Source organism: Heliangelus exortis, chromosome 1 (assembly GCF_036169615.1).
Source record: "Heliangelus exortis chromosome 1, bHelExo1.hap1, whole genome shotgun sequence".
Classification (NCBI taxonomy): Eukaryota; Metazoa; Chordata; class Aves; order Apodiformes; family Trochilidae; genus Heliangelus; species Heliangelus exortis.
In genome coordinates, this window is record NC_092422.1 from 146222713 (window position 1) to 146239266 (window position 16554).

At 39.4% G+C, this 16554-nt stretch overlaps 1 protein-coding gene across 3 annotated transcripts in view; it reads left to right on the plus strand.

Annotated features, from left to right (window-relative positions):
• The window catches only part of GRAP2 (GRB2 related adaptor protein 2), a 108753-nt gene that overhangs the window by 20291 nt on the left and 71908 nt on the right, over positions 1-16554 (plus strand). Inside the window, exon 1 of one of the 3 annotated variants that reach the window (XM_071731303.1) lies at positions 14458-14620. The exons of the other annotated variants lie outside the window; for them this stretch is intronic. The gene's annotated coding sequence lies outside the window, so the exon portion shown is untranslated. Of the gene's footprint in view, positions 1-14457; positions 14621-16554 lie in introns of those variants that run through there. 3 annotated transcript variants of the gene reach the window in all.

Below are 16554 nucleotides of genomic sequence, written 5' to 3' on the forward strand. Positions count from 1 at the left end.
TTTCCTATAGCTTCCCTTGGGCAAACTTTTTACTACCTCCTCTATGTATATTCCCCACTATTAAGCTCATGTTTTGCTAGTAAGACATCTTTATTTTTCTGTTTCTGGGAAGATCAGATGATTGGGAAATGCTGGGGCAACCCACAGATACAAATATAGATGAACGTGCTGATAGCTAAGTAACAACCAAGTAGACATGACTGCACAAATTTGCCTTATACACGCAGTGAGTTCCTGAGAATTAAACTCTTGAACAATGAGGACATACTAATAGTTCTGGTAACAACAAAGCACAAAGGACAAGATGTGACAATTTTATTTTCAAGGAGAGAACAGCTCTATGTTTCTGATTGTGATTATTTGAACACTATAAATGAAATCTGATGGCCTGTGTGACATGTATTTTGAGAGAATAATGGCACAGAGTTGAAAAAGAGATTGGTGTAGTCATTCTGAGAACTCAAAGTCACTAGCAGCATCCTTAAAGCTTGGAGGATATTGTCAACAATCTGATCAGATGCTAAGTGACATTAACTGTGTTTGCCATGTGTCTCTTTATAATTTATAGCTCCTGAACTATAATGTCTATATTGCTTTGGAGCCTCAGAGCTGCACTTTTCATCTCCCATACCACGGTGTTTGGTATGGTAGCCACAAAGAACAGGCCTGCAGCAGAAGGCTGCACAGGGCACACAAGTAATGTTCTGCAAGGGAAATTTCATCCAACTTCCATTGGAAATGTGGAAAGTTCTGCTATTAGAGCTGTTTGCATCTTCAACAGTATCTCCTGAATTTTCTGCAAGGAGAATCTAGACGATGGAGCCTCAATTTTCCTGTTCCGGCATGGAGAGAAGGAAATGGATGTTAGGGCCTTGTTCTTGAGCTCTTTGAATGATATGCAAGAGAGGAACCCCTAAGGTGAAGGCAAACATAAAGACCTAGTAGCAGGAGTAAGGAAAGGATGATTTGTCTGTTGCAACAACTGAGTCAGGAGATGAGACAGAGACATAAAAATGAGTTAATGCCGTGGGGATGGTTGAATGTAAAATACACATATGGGAGAAAAATGTATCAGATTTTCACAAAATGAAAGTTTAATTTTAAGTCCTCATTAGCAGTAAGAATATAATAAATTAGCCACATTAGAATAGCTCCTCAAGGCCCTAGTTTAAATGCAGCTGTGTTTTGCAGAAGACCAGGTAGCTGGCAAAGTGTGCTGAACCCCTTCTGAACAGGTGTTGTGTAAGGATCAGCAAATAGTGGTGGTATAAAATGGCACAAAGATAAATGACTCTATCTAAAACCGTGCATGTTTTAACCACCAAAACCTCTGCTAGAAATAGTCATTCTGAACTGAGAATGCAGTTATTTGCATCAGGTATTTGCTAATGGGTATGTTAACATGTATCTGATGCAAATACTTCTTGACCTGATTCCTACTTAACTGACTGAATTTTAAGTGTTACCAGTTTAAGTAGACAATAATGGAGGCAGGAGATGGAGAAACAAAAATAAGGAACTAATGAGGCTTCATAATGCCTTTATGAATGTCTTTGAACACTGTAGCAAAAATAACTGTAAAAGCTTAATCTAAAATGACCAAGGAATCATATCCAACTATGTGCTGGGGTGGGTACCAAAACCTCAAATCTCCAGGTAGTTCGATTGTTTTAGGTTGTTATGTGCTCTGGCTGTTATGGGATTGACCATCACTATTTATTTTAGACTAAGAAGATTTTTTTGAAAGCTACAAGCTTTTCCCCTACAAGTGCTGCTCATTTATCTACATCATTGTTGTCAGACCACTCAATTCTGTGTATCAAGATGGGAAAAAACTCTACACATTTCCTCATTCACCTTTCTCAGAGCTGTAAAACCCAGCCATTTAAATGATAAATCAAAAGAAAGAGTAGGAAAATTGTATTTAGTGGTCAAAGAGAAACATTGCTTCACAAGAATATTTTAAAATAGAATAGAAGCATAAATTGAAGCCTTAAAAATAACAATATGAAAATATATTTCTTTAGTTCACTTCATGTGATGCTTCTGTAGATGCTGAAGGCTTTTTTTAAGCTGTTTTCCCCTATCCAAGAGAAAAATGCATTTAAATTATTGACTAGAAATGTGTCTAAGCTAAAGCTGAGGTTTTGGCATGAAGAATTTATGGAGTCAGCTTTTTGTTCAAAAGCAATCACTTCATACTGCAAAAACTGGTAACAGCAGTTGCTACTACTGCACCTGCACCTTTCAGGCCCCATCTTAAGCAAGGAGGGAAAAATGACAGTCTGCAGTAAATAGCAGACAGCTATGTGGCTTCTCTTCTGGAAGGATGAAGTTTGAAATAGTTCTGCACTTCACAAGATCCTGCAGACTGATTTTTGTAACCTGTAGGGTGAAATATGCAATTTGAGAGAGGTGAAGCTGCTCTACTGATGGGTGACAGCAGTGGGATTGAGGGACTGTCGCTGGAGGGCAATGAAACATCAATCTCTTAAGAAGGCAAGCCTGGGGGTATCAGAGTAGGGAATAAGGGTGAGAGTGAAATTGGAGATGCTGTCAGCAAAAATGTTTCTAGTTTCAACATGAGTTTGGTTTCTGTTTCCCAGAACAGCCATTCACCTATAGAAAAAAAAAAAAGCACATCCTCAAAGTCTGAGTGCAATAGATTCTTACATGTCACACGGGGTCCCACACTGTCCCAAGTTGGATGTTGGCCTGATCTATGTAGCAGAAAACTTACCCAGCCCACAGCATATGAAATAGTGGCATTTCTAGGTGCAGATTTACATGTAAAGCAGCTGCCAGTTTCAAGACTCATGTGTGCTTTTCCCTCCCTCTTCACCTGCGAGTTTTATTGCCTCCACTGTTCCCTTCAGCAGTGCATTGCAATCCACTAACAAGATTACACTGTGGACTAACTATGCAAGAGGGAACTCTACCTTTATATTCTTCCTCTGTTTCCTAGGGGATGTGTTCAGCCTCTGAGCTAATTATTTATGCCAGTTTGAAATAACCCTGCAGCCATTTATAACATTCAGTATATTCTCTGGGAGGAAGAAATTGGCATGATACCCCCATCTGTGGAGGAATGAGCTGCTGTCTCTTTTAGAAAAGTTTTATGGCTTCTTTTCAGTAGGACACATGACAAAGAGTCCTTGTGGGCAATGATCTGAAGTGTACTTGTCATATGGTTACCTGTTTATGCTAGATACTGGTGCATAACCAGGCACTGGTCCAACTCACATAAGAAGGCAGATAAGATGCAACCATTTTGTTACATTACACTAAGCAATTTTAAATTATGCTTGTGAGATCACCCTTAATATGTTAGCTAAAAAGGAAACTAATTTATTAGTTTAAAAAAATATTTGTAGATTTGAACTGTTGCATAAGGGTTGGACTTGATGATCTCTGAGGTCCCTTCCAACCCAGCTAATTCTATGATTCTATGATTCTATATCAGTTTTTTGCAACAAGCAGTGTTGGCTTTCTGACTGTATACTTCCAAGCTCTGGTAACCACACAGGATGCTTTTTTAATTTTATTTTATTTTATTTTATTTTTTTAATAGTCTGAGATGAGAAACATGTGTGCACTGTGCTTCCAAGGTAGTGGCTTCTCCTTTCTGGAAATGCTTTGTATTTTCTTGTTGGCAGTAATGTCATTCTATTGGAATATAGTGCATCCTCCCATATCTATAGAGTGGTCCCAAAACAGGGTGCTCTGGAATTATTTTCTACACTCTATAGAACAGCTAATGTACAGGATGTCAGAATTCATCTGGTAGAATGACATCTCCAACTAAGTTTATACTCTGAATGCCACCACCATTCCCTAGGAGGAATGGTGAAAACATAGAATCACAGAACTGTCAGAGTTGGAAGGGACCTCTAGAGATGATCTAGTTCAACTCTCCCACTAAAGCAGGATCACCTTGAGCACCTTATTCAGGACTGCATCCAGGGAGGCTTTCAGACACGGATCACTTCTTCAGCTAACAAAACAAAATGCATTTTTGTTTTCACATCGATCTAAGAACGTGTTTCTGACTATGGACCTGCCTAGAAATATGTTAAAAATGCTAATTTTAACTTACCAATATTTCTAGACGTTAAACAATTGCTAAAGTTTGAATTCTGTCAGGGGATTTACAGAGGGAATTTTGTCAAAGAAAAGCTTGCTGTGTCCCTGATGAAGCTGCTGAGGATGTATGGGTAACTGAAGGGTTTTGTTTCGGTGACCAGCAAGCCAGAGCCTCTGCCTAGAGCTAGAACCTTTTAAACATACAAATGCTTTGCCTGACTTTAAAATGCTCTGTTATAGATAATTACTGGTTTTCACTATTAGATTCTAGCCTTTACTAATGACACTTACTGTTGAATAATGATAATATAGATTATAATGATTCCTTAAACCCTGGACACCCTGAACTGTGTTGAAGCAGCTTGGCACACTCAGTATTGTAATCACTATAGAATCATAAAATTAGGGGCTCACCCGTGGTGGTGGTAAGAATTGCCTGCAACTCAAAGGGTGATGATGATAATAATCCTAACCTGTGAAGCACTGACATGCTCAGCTCAGCTATCAGGGAATTTACATTCAGTAAGAGGTAGGAAGCAGTCTGGGAGTGAAGAGAATGAAAAAAGTCTGATTATGTGTAGCTTGGGCTGTGTAAACTCAGCTGGCCTAGGAGAAGGATCAAGACAATTCCCAGTTGTCTGCATGCTATCCTGAGAGGAGTGTGTTAGCTCCAGAATTGCTTTCCTCCATATGCTTCCTGTTTTCCAAAGACTGAAAGGCATTGAATACAGAAGTAAGGTAGTTGGTCTTCACAGAAGCTTTGCTTCTGGGTGGAAGAAGATCTGTCCTTGGGTTTGATTGCTACTATTTTGGTATTGGCCATCAAGGATGAAGCAAGATGGTTTCTGTGGCTTTTGGAGTGCTTGCACCTGTTTGGTTTTTTTTTTTTTTTTTTGTCTTTGTTTAGTTTGGGTTTTTTTTGAAAGAAGTTTCAGGGTGACACCAGAAGCAGGTTTGAGGCATCTCCTTTCCTGTTTGTGAAGTAGTTTGGTTTATCTCTGAAAGACAGGAAGCAACACCTGCAAGGCAGCAGGTGAAAACAATGTCACAGAAAGGAATACATCACAAATGGGGGGGAGGATGTTGTAATAATGTTGGCTGGAGTGTAAGTGACTTGAGGTAAACATGATCGTGCATTTCAATGTACCATTTGGTATATTGCCACAAGAGCATCTGAACTGACAAACCAGGTAGACCAGCCAGCCTGATGCTGCTCAGGGACTTCCTCAGCTAAAGGTGATGCTTTAGAGGTGATGATATTGAATAGGTTCTTTCTTCTGAATGTGGTCATTCAATATTTGTATCTAGATAAACTGCTGGTGTTCTTGCCTTTGGCAAGAAATCCCCCAGTTCAACTATGTTTTACTTCCAGAGCTAGAATTTTGTTTACTTCTTATGTCCCCTTTGGTTTTGCATTCAAGTTATTCCCTATCCACTCCCTTACTATTTAATCTTTGATTAAATTTATTGATTCTTAAGGGGTCTAATACACACCTCTAATAGTCACAGTTCTGTCATATGAGTCTTGTGATAGGTTAGGTGGAAGGGACCAGAACACAATAGAATATTCAAAATTTATGGTTAAATCCATTTATCCCAAGGCATGTTAGTTTCTTTACGAATCTCAGATGAAGATCTTTATTTATAGACAAGGAAGGCTTGAGATTTCTCACAGAGAATGGTTGGTCCAGCTGTGCTATGCCACGCTGGGGAAGAACTGACTGTTCTCAAGTAGTTCTTTAGAATAATTTCAGGGAGACGGAGGACTATCAGATTGTAATCACTACAGTAAATTGCACATAAGCATGTGTTGTTAAGTCTGTTCCTTTGCTATTAATAGAGCATCAACAATCAAAAGGAAAGTTTCAGTCTCCTTAGTCTGGTGCTGGATCAGCCAAGGAAAATGGAATTTGGTATTGGTATTTGTAGGACAGCCCTTTTGATGTGCTCAAATGGGGAGAGAGTGTTGCTTGTCTATAAAAATTAACAGCAAAGCTACTTTAACTAATCAGACACACAGAGTTTACACCTTACCTTAATTTTATGCTTATTCTGTGCATTCAGAATGGGCTCTGCCTTCTAAGATGTTAAACTTGGAGGAGTCTCAATGCCTCACTAGTGTGATCACTCTGTAATCAAAAACCATGTTGCTGAACCACGAATGGGACGATCAGGGGATAAAGCTTGACCTGCTGCTAAACCATATGGCATTGTATTAAATCATAATGATGTCACTCCCACCCCCCTACACACAGGCAGAGTGCCTTTTAACCACTCATTGCTTACTACTAAGTGAGCCCAGGTGGCAAGGTGAGTGACCCAAGTCTCCTTCTTGGGATTCTCTGCTGAGGCATGGGAAGATCACTTAGATGCTTATGTGGTGTGAAGTGTGTGACTGTAAGACAGTAAAAGTGTAAGACAGGCTGTCAGCCAGAGACACTGACCCCGTGGGGGGAAAAGTTAAATATTAATTTTAATCTCATTTAATATATTTATTCACTTCCTTTTTTTACTGATTTGTTCTAATGCCAGCGCTATCGATAGAGAATTTTGTGCAATTTTGTTAAAAAGAAGCAAGTAAACAATTAATGTTGCCTGACATCAGAACAGGATATTGCAATAAACCTCCACATATTCAGTAATTTAGGACACTGAATCTTCTGGCTTGACTAGATGAATTACTTGAAGGCCATCTCCTTGTCTAATAAAGGGAAATCACGTAAGTCTTTTAAACTACAATACAATTCAGCAAAGTCAAAGGGCTTGAAATATATTTATGCTGTCGGACAGTCTAAAAAAGAGCCCTGTTTCCAAAAAGTTGCCTACAAGGAGAAATACTGATGAAAGAATAAACTAAAAGATAATAATTTAAAAATAAAGCAGCAGTGGGACACATCATTTTCTAACCAGCATTGGCAATCCATAACAATACTGGAAACATTGTGTTCAGGTAATTGTTACAATTTCTCAAGATAAATCAATTTGGCAAAATTAAGTGCTGGTGACATGAAGGCAATAGGAGCACTTTATCATGCCAACACTCTTGGCTCTTTCTGAAACATGGCCCTACAGTAAAAACGTTATTTTCAGTGAATTCTGATGAAGTTGAGAATGACTTAGCGCTCCCTGAGATTTTATTTTATTACTGAATTAAGAAAAAGAAATATAAACCAGCTGTATTTAAGATAACTAAATTCTCATTGATTGGAAAGTCTTATTCCACTGCTAAATGGATGGTGTGTATAGAGAATGGAGACTTCTCTTCTTGTAACTTAGTTAAAGTCAGGAAGACCCTGATGGATCCATTACATTTTAAATAGGATAACACTGTGCAAAGCTTGTGTTCAAGAGGACAATGAGGTCTCTTTGTCATGAGAAAACTGTAAATATAGGTTAGAAGATAGGAAGCTCTTAGTGATTTTATCCAATGCTTGGTAGCTCAGTAAGAAAGGTAAAAAATAAAAAAAATTAAAACATAAGTGGTAGAACACTTCCGAAAAAAAAAATTTGGTTTGCATTTTGATTGCTGGATTTTTTTAATGCTTTATAAGTGTTGAAGTCAATTTTTAATCCACTCTCAGTCTGTCACTGACAAGATAAGAAAAACTCCTTATCCATTTATGATGGATTAAGACATTCTCAGACAACCTTTTTAATAGAATCAGTGGATGGCTTGATGCTAAAAAAAGATCCTGATGACCAAAACTATGAAAAAGTTTACTTGCAATGGCAGCTGGCAAAAAAAGAAAAAAAAATTACCTAATTCAGCATAGAAGAGAAAAAATAGGAATAAGCACTTGTGTAACATCAATTCATTGAGATATTATGATCAATGTTCTAGGAAGTGTGCTGAAGGGATCAGATTAGTGCAAATTAACCTGCAGCTTCTAAATACAGGTCTCACATCTCTTCATGATTCATCATTCTGTGATCTCGTGAAACAAACAAATGAGTTTGTTTTGGTCAGACAACAAGGACTACAGCTGATTCAAATCTTTTTATATATCAGGAAGAGAGCAATGAGTCAGACCAGAAACTTCAGAAAGACCAGCTTTGTTGTGAAGTTCAGTGGCACCTTTGCTACATGTTTGTAACTTGCTTAATGACATCAGGTCAGCTGAATCTCAGGAGAAGGTGAAAGTCATTGAGAGCTGTTTTGTTTGTTTGGGCTTTTTACCCTGAAATCATTCACTATAGGATTTTTATGCACCCATGGTAGCAAAGAATATGCTTTATGTTGTTTCCTGAAGAAAATATTTTCTTATATATCTCAATAAAATAAGCTTGAAACTTTTGTAAAGAAAATATTTCAGTGCCTGGCTCACAACATGGAAGGTATCATGCCTCTTATGTTTATTCTGTCCTTTGAAGAGCTAATTCTAAATACTTCACTGAAAACATTTTTAAAATGAAACATTTCTTTGTACATCCACAGTTAACCCTGAATGTCAGCTGCCATTGCATGTGTGGCTTCAGACAAGTCTGGAGGCAGAACACGAAGAATTAATACAGAAACTTTCTTGTAGGCTTAACAGACCCATTATTATTGAAAAACACAGAACATTTTCTTGCTAATTAATATAATGCACTGCAGAGTGACATGGAAATTTTTTGTTGGTTAGCTGGGCTGCTCTTAATGATGACCATCATATTATAAATGTGTTAATACATTATGATACAGGTGATTTAAAGAAACATTTGGCAGGAAAAGAAATGTCTATCTTAGATTGAAAATAATGAACCAATGAAATTGATTTTATACAGCCTCTTGCAAAGAAGTCATTCTAATGATATTGTGGTCCTTATTGGAATGCTGTAGGTCCCAGTCAGAGTACTGAGGATTTTGCATTTGCAATGAAGTAAAATGTCAAGAGTGAGGATCCTGTTTGTTCATAAACTAAGCCACAAGCATCAAAGACTGAATTAAAAAAAAAAAAAAAAAAAAAAAAAGGTGTGTATATGTATATATCTAAAATATCCTAAACAGTTGACAGTACCACAGATGCACAGAACGTAGCTGAAGTGCGTATGCTGTGAAATCTAATGAGCAATCTTGCTGTTGTTGATGAAGATCTTGTCAAGACTGAACAGTTTATTCTTTATCACTGTGGCCATACCAGTGACAGCACAACTGCTAAAACAACCAGATTAGTTCTATTTTCCCATAAAAAGTAAAACAGTAGAAAACATTCCACCCACTCATCCCACACTGATACAGCACATTCTCTGAGCAGCCCTAAAAGTTAGCTGCTGGCACCAAATGGTCTTAAATGTGATCATTAGCAAACTCAGAGCCATGTGGAGGAGGAAAGGTAGAGAGAATTCCAGCCTGCACAGAAAACTGTCCCCCAGCAGGAGTTATTGGAAGCTGCTTGCATAAAAAGACTAAAGAGCTGTACATATATCCAGAGGCTGCCCCATGCCATTGTCTCACCATGGTAGGGTATAAAACACAATGTGCAGTTGGTAGGTATGGAAAGAAAGCAGGGTAAATTAAAAAGAGGAGTAAACATACCTACTTGGTAAACAAGGGGTGTGTGCAAATTTTGTAGGACCCATGTAAAAATTGAGTAAAATCCGTTTTTCTCTCAACTGTGCAACAGAAGGTACCATCTGCAGAAATCTAAGAGCCGCGTAGCATATGGTAATATTTTTTTTTTCCTTCTTTTCTTTAAATGGTATGAAAAGTCTGCTAATGTGGCTCCCTTCCCTTACTGGTTTCTCTTGGTGACTTTTCAGTGGCAGATTTCTGACAACACAGCTGTCCCAGCAGACATGACTTGCTCAGCGTGACTGATGTGTAGAAGGCCCCCACTGCAAGGAATTTCTCAGACACTTCCCATTGGCAATGCCAAGCCTGGGACATGGCCTTTCAGTGCATTTACAATGGCAATAGCAAAACCACATCTTTTGTGGTGTACAGCTTGGTTGTGCTCGCGGCATACTCTGGCTACTGAATCACAAAATGCAGATTTGCATGAGACTTTTAGGTGCATTCAAATTAAGGGCACTTTAGGAGTATCAGGTCTGCATGGGAGACAGCTTTACTTGTCATATAAGAGGTTCCATCAGTTGACCCAGGGTGCAGTTTCTTCTAATAGATGCAAAATAATTCTGGGCTGCAGAAGCTGGTATCACACAAGTCCTGCACCTGTGGTTTAGACAGATCTCCACTACCATTTCCTTCTTGACTGCTGATTTGCTCTATTGTATATACTGCATTGCTCTTTGTGCACTGTTACCAGAAGCTTTCTTTGAGAAAGTTGGATATTTGGGGGGAGGTAGTCTGTGTAAGGTATTTCTCCAGCAACCCGATGTGCCATATCCCACTAAAGATTACAGAGCAAGCATGACAAATGATTTAAAAAACCAAAAAACTTATCTCTTGATTTGACAATGTGCAAGTGAAAAATATTTGCCTTCAGTAATTATGTTGCTGAAAGAAATAGAGCTCAGAGATAATAGAAAGGCCAGTGTGGTAATTGCTTGAAGTACTAAACAGTTGATACAGTGGAGAATTTGAGTTACCTAATGAACTGATCTAAAAGTAGATGTGTTGTGTCCTTTGAAAATGACTGCATATGTTCTACCAGACACCCCATTTGAGACAAGTTTTTAATTCTTCTCTCTTTCCCTCTTTCTTCCACCAATTATATAAAGATGAGGCAATAACATCCTTCCAGTAATGGAAGGATGTGAAAGGTCTGTACATATTTTGAAAAAACTTTAAGCATCTTAAATTCAGGCAGTCATTTTTACTCAGGACCCTCATGCTACAGCTTCATCAGAAAAACACATGCAAAGGTCTTCCAGTTGGATATCAATCCATATATGCTAGCTGATGCCTTCTGGCTTTCTCACCTTAGAAAATGATGTGAAGTTGATGACTATAACCTCTGTAAAGCAGAGGTCCAACTGAGAAATGGCGTAGATACAGATCCTTTTTCTCTCCTGAGGTCTGGGTGGCTCCTGTTCTTCACCAGATTCTAGTTGTCATGTTTATTATTCATCATTGTAGTGCACATTCTGGCCCTCCCACCCAAACCTCTCCAACAGAAGATCTGGTACCAGGAAATGCCACTTTTATAGTGGCACTTAACTCATCTCCTTCCTCTCTGCCTCTCCATCCTCCTTCTTGTCCCTCCTCCCAAACACTCATTTCCTTTGATACCAGAGAACACCACAGACAGTTAAACAGAAATTTGCTATCAGCCAAGCTTCTGCCATTTCATGAAGCTCCATAAACCTCCTGAAAGAAAAGCAGATTGTGTGTGTGAAGGGCTGAATTCTGCTTCTGTACAAGACCCTCTTGAACTTTGTCCCCATCCACACAGAGAGGAACAGGCCCACTGTGAAAATATCAAGGTTTTTAAAGACTAAATGCTTTAAAGCTGGGGGATCCTAAAGACTTCTGTAGATTTTGAACTGCATGCACGGCTTTCAGCAGTGCTGACAGTACTTGAATTCAGTGTTTTTGCCGAAGCTGAAGCAGGTAGACTCCACAGTGTAGTTTGTAACCCTGCTCTGTGTGCCCTGCCCCATCTGTGTGTTCAGATGAAAACAAGTGTGCACAGTCCTTTTGTATGTCCAGGGTGTGCTCTGATCTCAAAATCCAAGGGACTGGATTGTGCAGGACACTACAGGTTGCACTGACCTCATTACTGAGGCACAGCCCAAAGCCTACACCGCAGAGGTCACCCTGGCCTGCACACCTCACCAGGGTGAGCTTCTGGCTGCAGAACCCCTGGGAAAAGATCAGGGTCCATTTAATCCTGAGTTTTTTATAAAATAGGAACCTAGTTTTAGGCTACCAGTGCTACCACAAGGTGTGTTTCAATCTCTGCACAAAGCTGGAAGTACTAGGGCTTGGTGTATTTGACGTGGAGATTCAAAATTAGGGTAATAGCTGGGGGAAAGGCATGGGATTTTGCCATTCTTTTTGATACCTTCTGGTCCTGATTTTGTAGTGAGTTCAGAAGCTCTGGCCCAGTGTCCTGAAACAATGAGGGCACTTCTTCTTGTGCAGCCTCTCAGGGTCTGCAGTTCTAATCAGAGACTCAATGCAGCAGACCTGTATTTGACTTTGAATTATTGCTGAGCAACAATAGTGCTAGGAGTTAAGTGAAATTTCAAAATATCACAAATGGAAAAATGGTACAGTTAAAAGCCTCATCTGAGATGCTTTGATTTTTTTTTTTCCGGAATTAAGGAATTCAAACAGAAATCTGTTGCTGCAGGAATGGATGCCAGAAAAATGAAGGCAATCAGAACAGACCTTTATTTTCAGACAATCACTGGATTTGAAGCACCAGATATATTAAATAGCTTTGGCTTAACTCAAACAGTAAAACTCAGTTATGAAACCATGTAACAGAAATGTGAAAGGTATTACATTTGTACATAGACGGAAAGTTTGGGAGGTCCTAGGATAGGATGCAAATGGTATACAGAGACAAACTCTTTCTTCACCTACTTCTTTCCTTCTTCTGGTGTCCTTCAGGAAAAATCAGGCAGTAACAAAGTTTCAAGGCAAAGACAAGACAGTTGCTAGAGAACTAAAACTAATGGTTAGAAAGTGAAGAATTTTCCAAACAAAAGTTTGTCAATCCATACAACAGCTATGGACAATATACTTGAGGTACTGTTTTTATGTTATTTGAGAGGAAGACTTGGATAGGCTTAAACATATATCTGTGGAGCAATGGAGCAGAAACTGTTCTGTTATACTCTTTGCGTGTGTGATAGGCAGTCATAAAATTAATGTCTCCTTGCTAACACAAGATTGGGAATTCCTCTTCCAGAAAATTCAAAATGCTGTATGGAGAAAATACCACAGAGAATGTAAAGGGGCAGAGTCCACACACACACATATGAATATACACAAAAGTTACTTATGTTCTGAAAAAAAAAGCCAAGGCAATCCTTTACATTTAGAAGAAAAACTATGGTTCTCACAAATTTCATGGTTTGGTTGGAGTTTAATTTTGGCAAAATGTACTAAAAAAAAAAAAAAAAAAAAGTGCTACTATGTGTCTGGGACCCAGTGGGCAGTGCTGCAGCGAAAGATTAGTGTGCTATCAGGTTGAAGTGTATTTGTTTTCAGTTAAAGGCAGGCACATAAACCAGCAAAATTGGACACTGGAAAATAACCACAGGCAATGAAAGCAAAAAAAATTGTGTTGATAGCAGTGAGTGTGCCCTTGTAAACAGAATGTGCAGTACATAAAAAAGCAGGAGAGAGGTATATTTTGTAGTATCAGGAAAAAAATACCTTACGATCTGAAGATACACCCACATTGGTCCTGCAATCAGTAGCCTCTTCTGGGAACAAGAAGCAAATACCTGAAGGAGAATCTGAAGTTGTTTCAAAGGGATGCAAGAGCTCCCACTGATGATGCATCTTTTGCCCCTCTCAGTAGGCCAGAGGCCTCAGGAGGAGCTGGGCAGAGGCCTCAGGTAGCTGGGAGCTGCTGCTGCTCCAAGAGCTGCGCAGCAAACAGGATTCTCAACAGAAGAGGTGCTATCAGAGCCTCACTGAGTGCTTGCAGAGGGCTTTGGGGCAGCTGCTGCCCACCTCCCGCTCCATGTGAAGCCTCAGATGCTGTTTTCAAGTACATTACATGCTCTGCACTTGTGAGAAACACAGGTTCGTTTGTTCATCACAAGCCAGAAGTGTGAAAGTCCTTGTAAACATCACTCTGCCACCTCACCCACGTAGAGCCCTCCCGTCTCTGGGCAAGGACTTTACCAGTGTTGCCTCCTTCCCTCTCACTGCTTTACTGCCATCACCTACTGCTTCAGCACTGCTGCCCAGGTGAGCTCTGAAGCCACCACGCTTGAGCAGGCCTTGTAGTGATTACAGGTACAAATACTAACAGAGACTCCTGGCAACTTCTGAAACATCCAGAGTCACCAGCCCTGGACTCAACAAACAAAAATGTAAACTCTCTGCATTATTGTGTAGCTGGAGTTCTTTGGCAAGGCATCTTGCATTAACAAAAAGGTCAAAGTTGTCAATTTGTCTTGACTTGCCAACATGGGGGGAAGGGAATGCTCCCTGATTTCTGAACTAAGGGGCTCTCTTCCCAAATTATCCACCCAAATCGGCAACCTGACTGTGTGAGACTGTGTAGTAGGAGAGGGTTAAAAACCATAATAAAGAGGCTCCCATTCTGAGGTAGTAGGTGCCAAATCAGTCTGTTTGCACCTCTTCAGACAAACAGAAGTAAAGTCTTTGTAACACTGTAGTTAACATTAGAGATTGATGGTGTGTGCCTCAGAGGTGCTAACAAAAGCTGAATGTCTTTGTCTTGCTTTGTCTTATGGCAGAACTCATTGATCGTAATACACAGGAGAAGGAAAGGGTTGTAGCTTTTTGTCTGAGAGGTGAAACCAATCACAAACTGTGGCTGGTACTGTGATGGGCAAGAGGAGCCTACCATGACCTGTCTGTCCATGGCCAGGAAATACTCTTCAGGATACCCACTTTTGAACACAAAGCTGGATGTCTGCTGGCATGAATTACTGTTTCCCACAGGTAACAGAATTCATCACAGCAACAGGGAAATCTTAGTTCCTGGACCCTTTCTGATGAGTTTTCTTGGTGTCTAGTTAGTAAAGAGAGAAAGGTTTGGTGACTTCTTTTTCAGTAATTTATTAAGTCTTTCCAAAACAGCTTGAGAATTAACATTGAATTTTCTGGGGGGTGGAATTTGTAAGAATTAGTTTCTTCCATTTTCACCCAACAAAACTTAAACCTATTTTTCTATCCATGAGACCCACAAGGAAATCCGGGATATAAGAGAGAGGCTCTATGAGATTCACACAAACATGTTTCAAACATTTCCTCCTCTTGGTTTTCCACTTAGAATGAGATGATTGAAATACTTGCTGAGCCAAAGTTTGGTGACAAATTGCTAGCCATTCCTCTGGAAAACAGGATACCTGTATTGTAGTCATGAACACTTGTTTAATTCAAAGTGAGTAGCATTAATAGTGATAAAAGTGTTATGTCACTATCTTCCCTAGGGGGATAGTTAAAGGCTTCTCATAAAAAAAATAAAACCAGCACCTTTTGACTACAGATTTAAAACTACTGGATCTTACATTTTTTGGCAAGCTGCTGCTTTACACATGTTTTTTTAAGATTACCAGTTGTTCACATTGTTTGCTTTATGTTTTGTAAAAGAGTCTTGAAACAAGGGGAAAATATTCTGGTTTGGATTGAACATTTTTGTAATTTCTTGTTTTGTTTTTTTGTTTTTTAATTGTAAAAATGTGGTTTGGATCAGACAAAGGAAAGTACTTTTGTTCTGCATGCTGAAGCAGCTGGGGGGATATGCTCATCCAACCCCAATGCCATCCCCCTGGGGGCAAAAAAAAGAGTGGAGAACAGGATTTACCCGTGTTCAATAACCTAAAGCCTCTGTGACTGTAAGAGTCTTAGCTAGTGGTGACTTGGCACAATCCATTGCATCAAATATATTTTAGGAGCTGAGCCTGTTCTGATGGCCTGCCATTTGTGTAGCAAAATTTCACTAAGCAGGGACGGTGATTATAGAGACAAATCTCACTGGTACTTGCATTCAGATTTTATTTTCTGCTCTAATAACTCTCTCACACCCCATGCTGCATGAAGCAGCTGATACCCAGCAGAGAGAGAGAATTATTGTGCATAGGAGATTGCACTGAAAAAGCTGGGGTCCTAAGCCCTGGGACATCTTTCTGTGGATGTGGTGCTGCTGGGTCTGGATCTGAACCAGCTTCTCCATGTGATGCAGCACTGGATCTGAAGAACTTGTCCTGACTCAGGAGCAGTTCAGGGCCCTGCATCTCGCACCCAAATAGTCAGAGGAAGTCAGCAGAACCAATGAGCACTTTCTGTAGGTCAGATCTCAGCCTTTGTGCCATGAACTGTTTCCCAACAGTCATTTTAGACTTATTCTTTTTTTCTTTTTTTTTTTTTTTTTTTAAAAAAAAAAAAAGGCAAATTACCCAAAGGGTTATCTGAGGAGAGTGTTTGTCAGAGAAGCACAGTACTTTGTATGTGATCTGAAAATATATCTTTGGCCCTGATTATGAGGACGGAAGCATCTGGCTGTTTAGAGAAGTCTTTCTCCGTTCTGTCTCTCAGAAATACCTGGAAATAATTCTAGATGCTTCACAGTGCAAATTGCAGAGCAGCTCATGGCACTTAACACTGTCAGGCAGTTAATGTTTAAAAAAATCACTTCTTTTCTGTTTTCATTGCTGTACTGCAGAAGAAATATGTTTTGTTTTATCTTAGCAGAAATAGTTCTGGCTACTTTGTTGTAAAAAACTTCTGGTAATGTAGTTGAAGGGTTTCTTAGTTGCCTCTTTTCATTTCCAAAATGAAGTAAAAAAAAATTAATTGCTCAGCTGCTACTCTGCCATCAAACAAACTAACCCATAGGAATTTTCCTGACATAGCTTAGAAATGGGCTGGGTGCC